The 18,792-nt window shown below is 47.1% G+C and overlaps 2 protein-coding genes across 5 annotated transcripts in view; one reads left to right on the top strand and one right to left on the bottom strand.

Annotated features, from left to right (window-relative positions):
• ILK (integrin linked kinase) overlaps positions 1-12,499 on the bottom strand; it is a 261,691-nt gene extending 249,192 nt beyond the window's left edge. For 2 of the 4 annotated variants that reach the window (XR_003856806.1, XM_029601903.1), the window contains exon 1: positions 12,349-12,499. The gene's annotated coding sequence lies outside the window, so the exon portion shown is untranslated. The remainder of the gene's footprint in view (positions 1-12,348) is intronic. The other 2 variants (XM_029601904.1, XM_029601905.1) reach the window with 2 other exon arrangements.
• Positions 12,449-18,792, top strand: part of RRP8 (ribosomal RNA processing 8) — a gene marked incomplete in the record, with an annotated part of 34,958 nt that continues 28,614 nt past the window's right edge. The window contains 1 exon segment of the mRNA XM_029601901.1: positions 12,449-12,602.

Genomic DNA, 18,792 nt, shown 5'->3' with positions numbered 1-18,792 from the left:
GGGGTCTGCCTTTAGTGTGTGCATGTGTATGAATGGGACTCTGCCTGGGGGTGTATGTGTGTGAATGCATGGGTGCCTGCCTGAGGGTGTGTCTGTGTATGAGAATGAATGGGTGTCTTTCTGGGGTTTATATGTGTGAGAATAGGTGCCTGCCTATGTGTGGTGTATGTGTGTGTGTGTGAGAATGAATTGGTGCCTGTCTGGGGGATGGAGCGGGAGTGGTGTGAAAATGAATGGGAGCCTGCCTGGGTGTGTGTGTTTGTGTGGGAGCCAGTGAGTGTGAGAGCATTAGTGTGTATGAGAAAATCCAGGGGAGTAAGAGTTTGGGGGGGGGGGGGAGAGAGTGTTTTAATTGAAGATTTAGCCAATGAAATTCAGCAACAAAAAAGTCACTAAGCAGGTAAGGTAAATAATTATTTGTTTTTGCTTTATTAATAAATACAGAACAAATATTAAAATTATAACTTTTTGTTATCAATATTAGAGCTACAAATATCACAAAATTATGGATTTTTCTAGAAGTGACACACCACCCGAGTTATGCTCGTTTTTTTAAATGAATTTTGACACACTGAGCGCAAAAGGTTGGCCATCACTGCTCTAGGGTATTCATATTTAGATTTTAAGTCTGTCCCCAGATGCTTTACAATGAAGACCACGGACCATTTTAGTAGCCTCCCTCTGGAGCGACTCACATTTGCACTTCTGTCTTGTCATAGGTAGGATTGTTGCTGTTGGGTGTGGCAGGGTGGCTCCACAGGTGCCACGTGTATGTTGTATTACAGGGTGCATGTGTTACCACTGCAAAGTTAACACTCAAATTTGAATATTCATTTTTACCGATAGCAAGTAGCAAGGGTCATCCTCATTCCACAGAGAAGACTGGTGAGTAACTGGTCTTATCTGCATAAATGTACTAAGCTATCATGCAGATAGAGATGGCAGTATTAGAAACAGGAATGACAGATCAGGAGAACCGGGAATGTGGGACAAAGGTGATGGGAAGGTGGTGTTGGTTTAAGAACTGAAAATCTACCCAAAGGGGAAGAAAACTCAGCAGACTGAATGAGCCAACTGGTCTTTATCTGCCACCATTTACTAAGTTACTAAACGAACCAGTCTGGGAGTTGGAAGAAAAATCAAACTGGGAGAAACGTTTCTGCAGTAACAGGACTCAGCAGTGGTCAACTGGGTCCATTCTAGTGAAGATAGAGCAATCAGTGGGTTAAGCCCTGTCCACTTCACTGTCTCTGTAAGTGACCCTGGCTTAGATGGTGTATGAGGCAGAATGGGAACAATAGTTCAGCAATGTAGTTTTTAATTTTAAAGATGGTATGGAAAATACCACAATACGCTCCTTGAAGCTAAGCAGCACATGTAAAACAAATCAGAGAAAATATTTTTTCAGTCAACGTACAATTAAACTCTGGAATTCATTGCCAGAGTATATGGTAAAGGCAGTATCCATAAACTTGTTATTAACTAGGTAGTCTTGGGGAAAGCCATTTCTTATCCCTGGGAATCTATTGACCTTTTGGGATCCTGCCAGGTATTTGTGACCTGCTCTGGCTTCGTGCAGAGAAGAATTCACTTTACTGTACCACTCCCTTTATTAATTTATTTTGCAGCCCAAATGCATGACCCTACATTTTTTAAGCATTAAATTTTGCCTGCCAGGCTCTAGACCATTCCTCAGTGTCACTAGATCTCACCTTGTTTTTCCACGCCTTCCTGGGTGTCTACCCTATCATTTAGAAAAACCTGAGTTAGAAGAAAGTGTGACCAGTAGGTGACCTAGGAATCAGCACTAAGCCCCATCCACTTCACTGACTTCATCTTCATAAGCAACAGTAGAGAAGAGTTTGGAAAGTAGGTTTTATTCCAAAAAATGCAAATGTATACATTTGAGATGCAGACATCCAAGAACCAAAAGCCATTTTTGAGGGGGAAGAACTAGCAGTCACTTGCCGGTACGCTGCACGGCGCGGCAGATATTACCATAAGAAACATGCTGGGCAGACCATTCGGTTCTTTTCTGAGTCACCATCTCAGATGACCTCAAGTCATCTCAGTGTGACAAAGCAGTGGGAAATCCAATCTTAATACATTAAAGTTGTTTAAGAGGTGTTCTTTGGGGGATAGCAGTTCAGTCCCAGTGTTGGTTCTGCTGTCCACTTTGATACTGAGTTCAACTAAGCTTCCAAACTACCAACATTCAGACTTCAGGGTCCACTGGGCTCTTCGCCATGGGAAGGACATGAATGGTTGCGGCAATGTGGCCCAACAACTTCAACATAAGCCAAGCTGATATCGATTGACTCCCTTGGATCTCTACTGCAAGGGCCATCAGCGTGACAGCCTGTTGCTGCAGGAGGAAGACCTTGGCCTGAGTCATGTCTAGCAGAGCTTCTATGAATTTCAATTAGAGCGACAGGCTAAGATGAGATTTGGGGTAGTTGATGATGAACCCTAGGGACTCCAACACCTGGATGGTCATACGCACTAACTCCTACCTGAGATGAGTTCTTGACTAGCCCATCATCCAGATAAGGGAAACACGAGCACCCACAGTCTGTGAAAGTGCGCTGCCACCATGGCCAAGCATTTTGTGAAGACATATGGGGCTAACACGAGTGCATATGGAACTGAGCTTTTACTGAGGCAGGCAACCGCACTCCAGGATTTTTCCTGCTGAAGAAATGAACTCAGTGGGAGTTTTGCATTATCACAGAAGGAGTTTTCCGGCAGGAACAGCAGTGGTACGGAAACCTCAGTGCAGCAGCTTCGATGACACTGAACAGAAGCCTTCAGTACAACACATGCGTATCAGCGGAGATCGTTCTCGCTCTCATATGCCACAGAGGCTTGCAATAATCGCAGCAACGGCTTCTGGACTGTCAGCTTTCCTGTTCTGAGTTTGGACTACTACAAAGAAAGCATTCTCAGTTTCATTTCTAGACTTTTATCCTTAAAAGAAAAACATCCTGCTTCTGTACTCTTGATGCCTGTGCGCACATTATCTCCTGAACTATTCAACCTATAGCAACCAAGTTTTCAAGTCAGGCATCAATATAAAAGATAGAAACTGAAAACAACTTTCAAAACTGCATTTTTTTTCATGGCTCCATTCCAAAACGGGAAAAAATGAAAACATTTAAAAAAGCACTCAAGAAGTGCCTGCAATTCTTCTCTCTCTATGTATTGGGTTGGAACATTGCCAATAACTCCAGGCATTATTTTCCCAACTTTGGAAAGCAGAACTAATGGAGCTCATTGTAAGATGCCAGCGAGTACAGGGTGCTACACTGCGGTAAGGGTCCTGGACCTCATGTGTCCAGCAAAGAAGGGTAACCAAAATGATACAGAGGATGAAACGGCTCCCCTAGGGGGAAAAAGCCTGGAGAAGAGATGGCCGAGAGGCAATATGACAGGACTATAAAATGATGGGTAGTGGAATGCTTTTATTTTTAGATATGTTCGTAATAGGAGGAAGTTCAAAAGTGGCATTGTGAGACTCAAAGAAGGGGAAGAATAAGTAAAGGCTGATGAGAAAAAGCAGAATTGCTTAGCAAATTTTTCCATTCAGAGTTCACTGGGAAGGGCCAGGAGCAGGACCACATAAAACAGACAAATAAGATTGAAAGTGAGTAAATCCCAAACAAGTTTCAGAAAAGTGTGTTTGGAAGGAATTAGCTAAACTTCAAGTAGATCAGGTGATGGGGCCGGATGGGACACATCTGAGGGCACTAAGGGAACTTAAGAGATGTCCTGGCAGCTCCGCTAGTGACCTTTTCAATGCTTCTTTAGAGTCTGGAGTAGTTCTGGAGGACTGGAGATGGGCGGATGTGGTTCCTGTTCATAAAAGTGGAAGTAAGGAGGAGGCTGGGAATCACAGGTCAGTTAGTCTGAGCTCTGTGGCGAGCAAACTAATGGAGTCGCTGCTAAAACAGAGGAATCCAATGGATTGCAAGATCCGGGGCAGCCTGGGTTTACCAGAGGTAAATCTTCTCAGATGAATTTGATCAATTTCTTTGATTGGGTGACCAGAGAGTTGGATCAAAGAAGATGTATGTAACTGGATTCCAGCGAGGCCTCTGACACGGTTCTAAACAGAAGACTTAAAAATAAACTGTGCGCCCTTGGTATGGGTCTTAGAGTGAGCGACTGGGTTAGAAAGTGGCTGAGTGGGAGGTGAGAAGGGGCAGAGGTAAATGGAGCTTTCTCTGAGGAGGGGGATGTTACTAGCAGTGTCCCTCAGGGATCGGTCCTTGGACTGGTTCTTTTCAAACATTTTCATAAGCAATATTGTGGAAGGACTGTCAGGAAAAGTTTGTCATTTTGAGGTAAAATAGAGGGTACACAGCCATGAAGAAGTGGAAAACATGAGGCGGGATCTAGGAAAGCTCAAGGAATGGTCTAACATTTAGCAGCTAAGATTTAATGCTAAAAAATGCAGAGTAATGAATTTGGACTGCAAAAAAACAAGAGAAGAAGTGCACTCTGGGGGGGAGGGGGGGGCGAGTGTGGGCAAACCTTTTTTTGTTTTTTTACAAAATAGGCTGCATAATAAAAAGCAACAAATTTGTAGTTTTTACTTTAATGCTGCCTTGGAGTATAAAAAGTTAAAAAATGGAGAAATTACTTACCTGATAATTTCATTTTCCTTAGTGTAGACAGATGGACTCGGGACCAATGGGTATAGTGTGCTCGTGCTAGCAGTTGGAGATGGAGTCAGATTTCAAAGCTGAAATTACCCTAGATATAACCCTGCAGTGACCTCAGCTCCTCAGTATTCTCTTCAAAAGCCACTGCGCACATACTGTCGAAAAACCTTGATTAAAAACGGATACCTAGTGGAAACCAACACCTGGTCCCTGATGCAACCGCCTTCCCAAAGTTGGTGGCTGGAAGTAATCCTATCGGAGTAGGGTCAGATGGGAAAGGTCCCTTTCAAGTATCTACTGAAGAGCCCGGGAAGAACCTCCCCCTCCCTTCGATGCAATTATCTGCATCAGTGGATGGTGGGAAATCGGACTCTATTACGGTGATACCAACATCTCAGGACAGAGGGGAACTGTTCATGGGAAATCATGGTCAGGGGGGTGGGGGGGGGGGGGGGGATTCCAGCCTTAGGCCTACAATTGATGGAGAAAAAAGAAATTACATTAGAACTGGTTTGGAAGGCGTTGTTATCTTTGGAAGCCTCTATTACTATGCTAGCAAATACTATGCTTGGTACAAAAAATCATATATCTCAAATAGAATCTGTTGTGAAAGAAAATACTGGAAAAATAAATGTGATAGAAAAACAAGTAGTACAACTACATGATGTACAAGAGAAAATAATGCAAGGAGAAATAACAAATAGGAAAATTGAACTCCTTGAGAATGAGATTAGATATAAAAATTTAAGGATTGTAAATTTCCCTTCTGTGAAGATGCATCTTCCCCTAGATATTTTTAAGAAATATATTATGGAAATTTTGTTATTTCCCAATGAAGCTATACCTCCAATAGCGAAAATATATTTTGTGAACTTGGGGAAGAAACAAACACCAAAATTAGCATCACAGGAAAAAAATAATCAAAATCAAACTCATATAGAGAATGGGAATTTAACTGACTTTTTGGAACAGTCAATGGAGACTCAGATAGAATTTAGAGGAACATTACTAGTCACTTTTTTATTTCCATCAGACAGAGATTCATTTCTCAAACATTTTCTACGTAACAGATCAAAAATCTTTCTAGGCGAGAAAATATGGGTATATCCCGATATTGCTAGAGAAACTCAGACTCGCAGGAAAAAATTCCTTACAATGCACCAAGAAGTAAGAGATCTTGGAGCAGAGTTTGTAGTAAGGTATCCAAGCAAATGTATCGTTAAATTGAATAATAATAGGTTCATATTTTTTGAACCAATCCAACTGAGATCTTTCATCAATGCAAGGGTTCCTGTGGTTGCAGATTCCCTCCCCAAATCTGGAGAAGTAAAATAAAAAGTTCGCTATCTTTCCTGACACTACTATTATATATAATGTGCTCTATTAAAATCCGGTTAGGTATCACATTGCCTTTTACAAGTCAGTCAGGATATAGAATTTCTTATCTTGCAATTGTTATTTGATTTAGTGGAATCTGTTGTTTTATTTGCTAGAGCTTATGTACGATAGGAAATACTCTGATCTGTCTGGTTCATTGATAATGTTATATTGTCTATGTAAATGGAAAATTCAATAAATAAATAAAAAAAAAAAAAAGAAAAACGGATAAACATAACTGTACTCAACCAAACACTGAACCCCAGTAAAAATATAGATGCCCTGATCTAGGGACTGGATGATGGCTTACCTGTAATCTCTTGGAATCGATATCCACTCCATGGGCGAATCCTTGGGCAGCCGGGGACTGGATGCCGAGTCCATCTGTCTACACTAAGGAAAACGAAATTATCAGGTAAGTAATTTCTCCATTTCCTAGCATGTAGCCAGATGGACTCAGGACCAATGGGAGGTACAAAAGCTACTCCCCATCGGGGTGGGAGGTTGCCCGGTTAGCTCCACCCTTGCAAAGGCTACATCCTCTTGAACCTGAACGTCCAGGCGATAGAACCTGGAGGTGGTGTGTAAGGAGGACCATGTCGCCACTCGGTGCATGTCAACGGGAGACAGTAGCTTAGCTTCCGCTCAGGATATTGCCTGAGCCCTAGTGGAATGAGCTTTAACCTGAAAGAGTAATGGCTTTCCTGCCTCTACATAAGCTCCCATGACCACCACCTTGATCCAGCGAGCTATGGCAGCTCGCGAAGCTGGTTCACTCTGCCTCCTTCCCCCATGAAGAACAAACAAGAAGTCCGTTTTGTGCACCGGTTCTCAAACTTCCAGATACATCAAAAGCCTACTGACGTTTAAATGGTGGAGGCGGCAGTATTCTTCCATATCCTTGTGCTTATCTAGGGATGGCAACGAAATGGACTGATTAACATGAAACTCAGACTACCATTGGGCAGAAAGGATGGAATGGTACAAAGTTGTAATGCCCCTAGGGTCATCAGGAGGAACGGTTCCCTACACGACAATGTCTGTAGCTCAGAGATGCGACGAGCCGAGCATATCGCCACCGGGAACACAGGTTTCAGGGTTAACAGGCATAAGGATTGAATGTGCAGTGGTTGAAAGGAGGGCCCTGCCAAAAATTCCAATACTAGATTAAGACTTCACAAGAGAACCAGCCACAGTAGGAGTGGTCGGAGGTGCTTCACCCCTTTTACAAAACGGGCTATGTCCGGGACGCCTACAGGCGGGTTCCGTTCACCTCGCCTCTGAAACAGGAGAGAGCCGCTACCTGGACCTTCAAGGAGTTAAGGGATAAGCCTTTATTGAAGCTGTCCTGCAAAAATTCCAGAACCGGAGGGATTTTGGCCGTCTGAGGGGGTAACACCGTGTTCCTCTCACCAGGCCTCAAATACTCTCCAGACCAGCACATACGCTAAGTACATGGAGAACTTCAGCACACGGAGCAAGCTGGTAATTACTGCCGGCGAATATCCTCGCTTCATGAGGCAAGCCCTCTTAAGGGCCAAACCGTAAGCCAAAATAGAGTCTGATCCTCATGAAGGACCAGACCTTGCTGGAGCAGGACCCTGTGAGGTGGAAGGCACGGGGGGTTTACAGGGGGGGGTCTCTACTAGAAGTCTCCTCATGTCTGCATACCATGGGCGCCTGGGGCCAACCTGGAACCACTCTAAGGACTAATCCCCTGTGGTGATCGATTCTGCTAATGACCCCACCCAGCAGCAGCCATGGAGGGAAGGGTATAGTAAGTCCTCTTCTGGCCAGGTCTGAACAAGGGTGTCCATCCCCAAGGACTGCTGATCTCTTCTGCAACTGAAGAAATCGGGAAACCTTTGTATTGTGAGATGCAGCCAGCAGGTCAATGGACGGGAAGCCCCAGCGATCTACCTGCAGCTGAAAGGGTCTGGCCAACGCCCATTCTCTTGGATCCAGACTGTCCTTGCTTAGAAAGTCTGCTCTGACGTTGTCTTTTCCTTCGATGTGGGAAGCTGAGATAGTCTGTAGATTCAATTCCACCCATTCCATAAGGAGATCTATCTCCAGAGACACTTGCTGGCTCTTGGTTCCTCCTTAGTGGTTGTGGGCTACCGTTGTATTGTCCGACATCACTTGGACCGCTTGATCCTGGAGTAAGTGGCTGAACTGTAAACACGCCAATCTGATTGCCAGGACTTCCAGGTGATTAATGCTCCAGAACACTTCTTCCTTGGTCTAAATGTCCCTGGCCATCAGTTCCTGACAGCGAGCTCCCCAACCTCGGAGGCTCACATCTGCATTGAGGACCAGACAGTTCGACAGGGACAGGTTTACACCCTTGCCCAGGTGAGTTTCCTGAAGCCACCACTGGAGCAGAGAACATACTTCCACTGGTAGGTGGAGGCAAATCAAATAGTCTTGAAACAGCGGGTTCCAACGTGACAGCAAGGAGCGTTGAAGTGGCCGCATGTGTACCCTCGCCCACGGAACTACCTCCAGGGTTGACGCCATCAGAGGACCTGAAGACAGCGCCACACTTTGGGGCGTATTGTGTTCATCAACCGAAGCACTTGGGATATCAACTTCCTTATCCGCGAAGGTGGGAGGAAGACTTTTCCTGCTTGGTGTTGAACCATACTCCCAGATATTCCTAGAACTCTGAGGGCTTGAGGCTGCTTTTGTCCATATTTACGACCCAACCAAGCTCCTGAAGCAGGGACATCACCCTGCTGATCACCCGGAGACTCTCTTCCAATGACTTTGCCCAGATCAAACATTTGTCCAACTACGGATGCAAAAAGATTCCTTCTTTCCTCAGTGCTGCCACTACGACCAATATAATCTTGGAAAATGTTCTGGGTGCGGTGGCCAGGCCGAAGGGCAGTACCCAGAACTGATAATGGCAGCCCAGTACCATAAAACGTAGGAAACGCTGATGTTCTTGCCGGATTGGCATATGAAAGTAGGCCTCAGAGAGATCCAGGGAGGTTAGGAACTCTCCCAGTTGTACGGCCATTATCATGGAGCGTAGGGTGTCCATGCGGAAATTAATCACTCTTAGATGTCGGTTGACACTCTTGAGGTCCAGGATGGGGCAAAAGGAACCTTCCTTCTTGGGTAAAATGAAATAGATAGAATAACGCTCAGCATTTTCCTGAAGGCGCAGGTACTGGGATTAAATCCCTCATCCTGAGGAGCCTTAACAGGGTAGCCTCCACTGCCTGCTTCTTGCTATTCCCAGCACAAAGACATCATGAACATGTCCAGAGGAGTGCTGCGAAACTCCAGTGCATATCCTTTTCATATGACATCCAATATCCATTTGTCTGATGTGATCTCAACCCACTGCTGGTAGAAGAGGGATAGTTGCCCCCTTATCTCCTTATTTCATGGATGGGTCGGCAAAACCTCATTGGAGAGTTCAGACCAAACCTGAACCTGCCCCTCCTCTTGGGTTGTCGGCTCGGAAAGAACTGAGACGTACCTGAAGACAGAGGTGTCTGAAATGCTGAGCTTCTGTAGGGTCGATAGCGTTGGGCAGCCCTGGATCGACCCCTCATAGGTGAACATAAGAAGATGCCATACTGGGTCAGACCAAGGGTCCATCAAGCCCAGCATCCTGTTTCCAACAGTGGCCAATCCAGGCCATAGGAACCTGGCAAGTACCCAAAAACTAAGTCTATTCCATATTACCGTTGCTAGTAATAGCAGAGGCTATTTTCTAAGTCAACTCAATTAATAGCAGGTAATGGACTTCTCCACCAAGAACTTATCCAATCCTTTTTTAAACACAGCTATACTAACTGCACTAACCACATCCTCTGGCAACAAATTCCAGAGTTTAATTATGCATTGAGTAAAAAAGAACTTTCTCTGATTAGTTTTAAATGTGCCCCATGCTAACTTCATGGAGTGCCCCCTAGTCTTTCTATTATCCGAAAGAGTAAATAACCTATTCACATCTACCCGTTCTAGATCTCTATCATGTCCCCCCTCAGCCGTCTTCTTTTCCAAGCTGAAAAGTCCTAACCTCTTTAGTCTTTCCTCATAGGGGAGCTGTTCCATTCCCCTTATTTTGGTAGCCCTTCTCTGTACCTTCTCCATCGCAATTATATCTTTTTTGAGATGCGGTGATCAGAATTGTACACAGTATTCAAGGTGCGGTCTCACCATGGAGCGATAGAGGAGAAAGGTCATTGCAGGGCTGTATCTAGGGTGATGTCAGTTTTGATACCCGACTCCATTTCCATCTGCTAGCAGGGGGGCATAACCCATTGGTCCTGAGTCCATCTGGCTACATGATAGAACTACATAAATTCCATTCTCAAAGCCTGTTTTTTCAAACTTAACGTACTTAAAAAACTCAGACCCCTTCTTCACACCCAAGACTTCTGTACAGTCATACAGGCCACTATATCATCCAAATTAGACTACTGTAATGCTCTACTTCTAGGACTCCCTTACTCTTCCATCAAACCACTACAAATGTTACAACATGCCACAGCGAGACTCATTGCAAACTCTCGTAAATACGACCACATCATCCCTATCCTTAGAGACCTACACTGGCTCCCCATAGCCTCCCGTATTATCTACAAAACACTCACCATAATGCATAAAGCAATTTACACCCACAACTCCAACTGGCTAGACCTCCCCTTCACAACCACCCAATCCAATCGTCCGACTAGAACGACCCAATAAAGGCACCCTAGTTGTGCCCTCCCTTAAAACAGCCCATCTCACCTCTACACGTGACCATGCTTTTTCAATAGCAGGTCCCACTCATTGGAACACACTGCCGCCTGATCTACGCCTTGAACCATGTATGAACAATTTAAAAAAGAAATTGAAAACATGGTTGTTCAAACATGCTTACCCAGAATAAAAAACTTACACCGCCACCAACAAAAATAGACCACATTGCGTCTACTCCATCTTCCTCATACTGAGGAACCACATGTTATCCTCTCCCCTCGCTCACACCGAGGAACCAAGTTAATGTTACTGTTTTTCTCGTCTATCCTATTTTCTTGTTACCCCCCTCCCAGTTTCTTATTCCCTGTTAAAATGTAATTTTCAAACTTTACCAGTTTTTGATGTAAACCGGCATGATGTCCACAACTAATGCCGGTATATAAAAATGTTTAAATAAATAAATAAATGATAGGTAAATATAAGAGACTGAGGCTAGCACCTTCCCGTGTACTCTCCACAGCCAGACTCCTACATTTAAGAACATAAAAAAATGCCATACTGGGTCAGACCAAGGGTCCATCAAGCCCAGCATCCTGTTTCCAACAGAGGCCAAATCAGGCCAAAGCATCTGGCAATTACCCAAACACTAAGAAGATCCCATGCTACTGATGCAATTAATAGCAGTGGCTATTCCCTAAGTAAACTTGATTAATAGCCATTAATGGACTTCTCCTTCAAGAACTTATTCAATCCTTTTTTAAACACAGCTACACTAACTGCACTAACCACATCCTCTGGCAACAAATTCCAGAGTTTAATTGTGCATTGAGTAAAAAAGAACTCTCTCTGATTAGTTTTAAATGTGCCCCATGCTGACTTCAAGGAGTGCCCCCTAGTCCTTCTATTATCCGAAAGAGTAAATAACTGATTCACATCTACCCGTTCTAGACCTCTCATGATCTTAAACACCTCTATCATATCCCCCCTCAGCCGTCTCTTCTCCAAGCTGAAAAGTCCTAACCTCTTTAGTCTTTCCTCATAGGGGAGCTGTTCCATTCCCCTTATCATTTTGGTTGCCCTTCTCTATACCTTCTCCATCGCAATTATATCTTTTTTGAGATGCGGCGACCAGAATTGTACACAGTATTCAAGGTGCGGTCTCACCATGGAGCGATACAGAGGAGAAAGTTCTTTTTTACTCAACGCACAATTAAACTCTGGAATTTGTTACCAGAGGATGTGGTTATTGCAGTTAGTGTAGCTGTGTTTAAAAAAGGATTGGATAAGTTCTTGGAGGAGAAGTCCATTACCTGCTATTAAGTTCACTTAGAGAATAGCCACTGCCATTAGCAATGGTTACATGGAATAGACTTAGTTTTTGGGTAATTGCCAGGTTCTTGTGGCCTGGATTGGCCTCTGTTGGAAACAGGATGCTGGGCTTGATGGACCCTTGGTCTGACCCAGTATTACATGCTCTTATATTCTCTCTCTCCCTCCCCTCTATTCCCTAACCTTCCTCGCCTCCCCAGTTCTCTGCTTCCGTCTCCCTGCGCGCACACACGGACCCCCTCACCTCCCTCGCAGCTCCCCCTGTGCTCACCTCAGTCCTGGTCACCTCTCTCTCCCGGTTCCGTTATCAACTGCCGTCCGCTCCCTCTCCGGCGACCTCACCCTCCTGCGCCCCGCCCCTCCGCTGCCTGCGCGCTGACGTCACGTTCCCTGACCTCCTCGCCGTGCACGGCCCCGGCGCACGCCAGCGCGCGCGCGCTCCTCTGGGTGAGAGGGAGTCGGCAGCCATGTTTATTCCGGATGCTCCAGTGACTCTCTAGCTCCTCCCTGGACTCGCTGATCCCGGTAAGCGGCGGACACGTGTTTCTTTCCCCGGTCTGCTTGTAACCGGCAGGCTGAGGGCCGAGCTCGCTGCTTCCTCCGCCCTCGGGGAGCAAGGCCGGTCAGTCCCTGCACCCTGGTCCCCCGGTGGCCGGTCCGGGTCATTGGTACCTGGCAGGACCCAGAGAGAGGCAATGGCTCTCTCCGAGCCTTCCTGGCCACTAATGGGCCATGCGAACATAGGAAGTACCATGCAGAGTCCGAGCAGGGGTCGCCTGAGCCCAGCATCCTGTCCTGAGAGGGGCCAGGGCGGCTCACATCGCGGACTGCAGCCATGCCCTGGTGCTCTCTCCTGGGATAAGACCTCCTGGCCAACGCTGGTCCATGGACTTTTACTCCAAGAACTTGTCCAAACCTCTCTCAAATTCACTGCTAGTGCCTTTCCCTGAACCTGCATTTTGCCGAAGAAAGCCTCCTCCTGGAGGTCATAAGATGTGCAGCAGCAGATCTTGATCTGCCTGGAAATTCTTCTTAATCAGGCCAGTGGGACCCAATGCACTTGGGATTATTTCTCTGTCTTTTTGCCACATTTCTTTGGCCTCTGATTGCATCATTTCATACTTGAGGATGTTTTTTTCTTTCCTTTCGGGCCACAGAATAATCGTTTGGTACTGAAACTTCTATCAGCAATGCTGTTCTAGTGCTTTTCTCCTTTATGTCTGGTTTTTGCATCAAACGTTTTATTTATTGCCATAGGAATGTCTCAGTTAATCACTACTTCTTCATTTTCTATAAATCTTTCTTTCTGGGTCGTGATCCCACTGCTTTTCTGGAAAAGTATTTACACAGTTTTCAATAGATGAGCCATTCTTTCTTATCCTTTTCTGTATACAAGACTTCTGACAGCAGCACATCACTGATACTGTTCATCATTCATAAAGTTACTCCTGGGGGCATTGTGTGCAAAAAAACCTCTGAAAACTCTGCACACACATTTTCTAAGTTCTGCACATTTATTTGTCAAAATAACACAATATGTGTTGCAAATTATTCTGCATTTCAGTGCAATCCAGTATATTCATGAGAGGAGGTAGACAGGAACAGAAGCAGAGGTCAAAAGGAGGATTCACATCTCCACCTGCTCTAGGCTAGGGGCAGCAACCCACGGCGCTGGACAGCTGGGCAGACAATGACCTCCACCGCTACCTGAATCAGAAAGCTAGCTCCAAGCCTCACATGCAGCAGCAGGAGTCACACTTAACCAAACTTCTCCCGCTGCTGTGCGGCCAGTCTCGTGGAGGAGATGTTTGGTTTAACGAAACCTCTGCACCGGAAGTCAGAGTCCGCTCAGCTGTCCAGTGCCAGGGCACACATGTCAAAAGCTGCAGACCTCTGCCTCAGAACAAATGGAAATATGAATCCCCCTTGCCTCTACCCTTGTCCCCATTCACCTGCTTTACTCTCATATCTTGAGCCCCCACTAGAAACACTCACCCCTTCCCCTCCTTCTCTCTCTCCCTCCATTCTCTCAATTTCTCCTCCCTTCTCTCTCTCCTCCCCTTCCCCCACCCTCCAATTGTAGGGTCCTGGCTTTTGCACAGTGCAGCTTGCTAACCTCTCCCATGCCGCACTGCCTCTGCCCTCCATGTGGGAACCTTGCCTGCAATGGTTCCGCTCTCAGTGTGCATGCCCATGCCACGATGGTTCCACTCTGTGCACGGCGAACCTCGCTTGTGCCGCGATGCTTCATGTTTTCCTTCCTCTTCCTGCAAAGCATTCGGCTGCGGGGATTCGGCGAGGGAGGAAATCTGCGGGAAGGGAGAATTCTGCGCAGATTCTGCATCCCGCAGTAGCACAGAATTCCCCCAGGACTATGAGTGCTACTAGACATAACAGCACTGTACAGACACACATAAAGACAGTCACCACCCTTACCATCTGCAGCATGGTAGACAGCAGGAAGGTGTGGAAAATGAGAGATCTAGAGAAGCTTGAGGAATGGCCTAGTAGCTACTCCTGGGGGAATACTGCACAAAAAAATTTAAAATTCTGCACACAAAAACTTAAAATTCTGCAAACTTTATATTGGTCAAAATAGCACAATTTACATAACAGTCCTTAAGTAATTATATTTTAAATTAATACAGAAAAAAGCTATTCCCTGTACATACCAGGATCATTCCAGACGATGGGTTATGTGCCCTGTCCAGCAGATGGAGTCAGAAACAGATTTCTGGGGGAGGTGCTACACTACGTCACCACCCTCGTCATCATCCCCAGTATCTTTCTGACTCCAGCAGATGCGGTTTGTGGAACTTGGGTTCCTCACAACTTTATCTTCATTATTAATTTTTCTCTCATTTTGCTTTAAGGGATCAAGTAAAAACTTTCTCTTATATTATAGCTAATTTCTTTATTTGGGAAAAGTCTAAAAAAAAAAAAAAAAAAAAAAAATTTTCTATTGAGGGAAATTGAGCGCAGTAACGGTTTGTTACCTCACCGGGGCTTCCTGACAAGCCTCTTTTCTCTCTCTTTACTACTCTCTCTCCGTTTCTGTTTGGCTGGGGTAAGTGTTGCTTTTTTGAATTTAATTTTCAGGTTACCTCAGCGCTTTTTCGCCGACGTTTTTCGACGGAGGGTGCACGCTGGTGGTCCAGCCTCTCCCCCACTTTCCCCCTCCTCCCCCCACAACGCTATCTAGTCGACCCGCGGTCCCGCGAAGTTCATTCCCCGGGACCGCCGGCTGCCGGGAAGGTGATACCCCGGCGGTTCTTGGGTCGGCAGGGGGGAGTTTTTCTCTTTATTTCCCGCAGTCATCTCAGCGCGAGGCTATACTTGCCGCGCTTATTCGCCCCTCCCCCCTCATTGTTTTTCAATGCCGCGCCCGGCGGCCTGTGTAATATGCGGCCGACAGGGAGCTAAAATCGTTAGGGAGGGGCGTTGCTCGGGCTGCCTCCCCGATGGGGAAACATGTCCGGCTGAGGGGGACGCCGAGGGAATGGTGGACCGCGATTTGAGAAAAAGACAGGCCCCGTTCCCGCTCAGCACAGAAACGGCAGCCATTTTAATGTCAGACTCGGAAGCGGGGTTATCAGAGGAGGACTCCCCGATTATTTCAGCACTCCCTTCGAGAACTCAGCGGACCTCAGCAGACCCCAGTCACCGAGAGGGTGAGGCCTCAGGGGCCCCCTCCGGAGGATTTTCTGCTTTTTCACCGGAGTTCGTTGTTCTGATGCACAAAGCTTTTTTGCATTTCAGGGATGCTTCTTCAGACTTCTCTGTCCCCCCTCCCCCAAAGTTGGCACGCCTTTCATCATTGCAGGGGGATTCCCCCTCCCAAGGGATTTCCTCTCCTTCTGGCGCTCCACCTCAGCCTTCCAAGGATCCCTCAGCTGTACCTCCACCCCCGGTTTCGTGCTCAGGGGGGGACCCTCCGGGAGATCCTTCGGGAGATGATCCCACTTTGCTTTCTCATCTGGAGGGAGATGATCCAAGGATTCTACGTATTTTCCAGTCAGAGGAATTGGAGGACCTGATCCCTCATATTTTGACGGAAATGGACATCGACCCCCCTCCTGAGCCTGTTGGACCACAACCAAACGTAAGGAAAGGTGACCCTCTCCTTGCGGGTTTAAGGCCTTTGGCCAAGTCTTTTCCCACTCACCCTTCTTTTCTCCAACTCATTTCCCGTGAGTGGGATACTCCTGAGGCAACCCTCAGAGTTAGTAGAGCTATGGAGAAGCTCTACCCACTCCCACAGGATTTTCTGGACATCCTCAAAGTTCCCGCCGTGGACTCGGCTGTATCAGCAGTGACCAAACACACTACCATACCGGTCACGGGAGGTACGGCTCTGAAAGACACTCAGGATAGAAAATTGGAAGTCTTTCTCAAAAGGATTTTTGAAGTTTCCGCACTAGGCATGCGAGCGTCCATTTGCAGTGCTCTTGCTCAGAGAGCAGGTCTACGCTGGGTACAGCAGTTGCTTACCTCGCAGGAGTTACCAGATGCTGAGGCCCTACAGGCGGATCGACTGGAAGCCGTGATGGCATATGGGGCGGATGCCTTTTATGACCTACTCAGAGTCCTCGCCCGTTCCATGGTAGCGGCAGTCTCAGCTCGACGCCTTCTCTGGCTGCGAAACTGGTCCGCGGACGCATCCTCTAAAACGCGCCTGGGATCCCTTCCCTTCAAGGGTAAATTTCTTTTTGGGGAAGATTTGGATCAGATCATTAAATCTTTGAATGAGAATTCAGTGCATAAGCTTCCGGAAGATCGTCCACGATCCTCAAGGTTTTCCTACTCTTCTTCCAGATCTCGATACAGGAATCAGCGGAGGACACGAAACACTCGTCAACAAGCTCCTCGGAACCCATCCTCACGTTCAGGTCCCTGGAACAGGCCCTTTCGAGGGCGCCGTCCCGGCAGGGAGGGTCAGGGACGGGGTTCCTCTAATTCCTCCTCCTTCAAGACAAACCAATGATGCCAGTCGGACCCACGACCCGGTTCCCCGGCTGGGGGGCCGGATCTCTCTCTTTTACAGCGAGTGGGTCCAAATTACATCGGACCAGTGGGTCCTGGATATTCTAAAGCACGGCTACGCATTGGATTTTGTCCATCCTCCCAGAGACAGGTTCCTTTTCTCTCCTTGCGGATCCAGTTACAAGCAAGAAGCTGTCGCTTCCACTCTCGACCGACTTTCCGCACTTGGAGCGATTTCACCAGTCCCTCCCTACGATTGGGGTCGAGGTCATTACTCCATCTATTTTGTTGTCCCAAAGAAGGAGGGTACTTTTCATCCCATCCTGGACCTCAAGATGGTGAACAGGTCTCTACGAATCCCCCGTTTTCGCATGGAGACTCTTCGGTCGGTTCTAGCAGCGGTACATCGAGGAGAATTTCTAGCTTCCTTGGATCTCACCGAGGCCTACTTGCATATTCCTATTCTCAAGGATCATCAGCGCTACCTAAGATTCAAGATCTTAGGTCAACATTTTCAGTTCCGGGCCTTACCTTTCGGTCTAGCGACGGCTCCACGAGTCTTCACGAAAATCATGGTAGTGGTGGCAGCTGCATTGCGCCGGCAGGGCGTTCTGGTACACCCTTACCTGGACGATTGGCTCATACGAGCGAAGTCATGGGACCAGGGTTGCCGGATGGTCAGAATAGTGCTCCGCATGCTCCAGTCTCTCGGGTGGATTGTCAACTATGCCAAGAGTCACCTAGTTCCTTCCCAGTCCCTGGAATTCCTGGGAGCACATTTCGACACGAAACAGGGCATGGTATTCCTCAAGAAAGAAAGGGCTCAGTCCCTTCGCGATCAGGTTCTCCGATTCTTGGATCTTCAAGAACCCACATCATGGGATTACCTTCAGCTCCTGGGCACGATGGCCTCCACTATCGATCTTGTTCCTTGGGCCTTTGCCCACCTCCGCCCTCTTCAAAGGTCTCTGCTCTCCAGATGGAAACCGTCCTCACAAGACTACCAGATGGTACTCCCAATTCCGATGGATACCGTCCACAGTCTCCACTGGTGGCTAGAATACCGAAACCTAGCTCAAGGAGTATCTCTGGACATACCAGAATGGATAGTGGTCACCACGGATGCCAGTCTATCAGGATGGGGGGCGGTCTGTCAGGAGAGCTCTCTACAAGGTCAATGGACGGCGGAACAAGCCCGGTGGCCCATCAATCGTCTGGAGACCAGAGCGGTACGTCTGGCGTTAAAAGGGTTCCTTCCTCGGTTGCTTCACAGAGCTGTCAGGGTCCTTTCCGACAATGCGACCACGGTGTCTTACATCAACAGACAGGGGGGCACACGAAGTCTTCAAGTATCCTTGGAAGCGGACAAATTAATGCTCTGGGCGGAAAGGCATCTGTTGCGTTTGGCAGCCTCCCACATAGCGGGAGTAGACAATATACAGGCAGACTTCTTAAGTCGTCAACGCCTGGATCCCGGAGAATGGGAACTCTCGGGGGAGGCAATGGATTTGATAATCTCCCGATGGGGTCCTCCCCACCTGGATCTCATGGCCACAGCAAGCAATGCAAAGACTCCGCGTTTCTTCAGCCGCAGAAGAGAACACGGCGCAGAAGGAATCGATGCTCTAGCCCTGCCTTGGCCGCGGAACATCCTACTTTATGTCTTTCCACCGTGGCCTCTCGTGGGAAAAGTGTTTCGAAGAATCGAGAATCACCACGGTCCAGTGGTCCT

The sequence above is a fragment of the Rhinatrema bivittatum genome, chromosome 5, assembly GCF_901001135.1.
Source record: "Rhinatrema bivittatum chromosome 5, aRhiBiv1.1, whole genome shotgun sequence".
Classification (NCBI taxonomy): domain Eukaryota; kingdom Metazoa; phylum Chordata; class Amphibia; order Gymnophiona; family Rhinatrematidae; genus Rhinatrema; species Rhinatrema bivittatum.
This window is presented reverse-complemented; position numbering and strand designations above follow the sequence as displayed.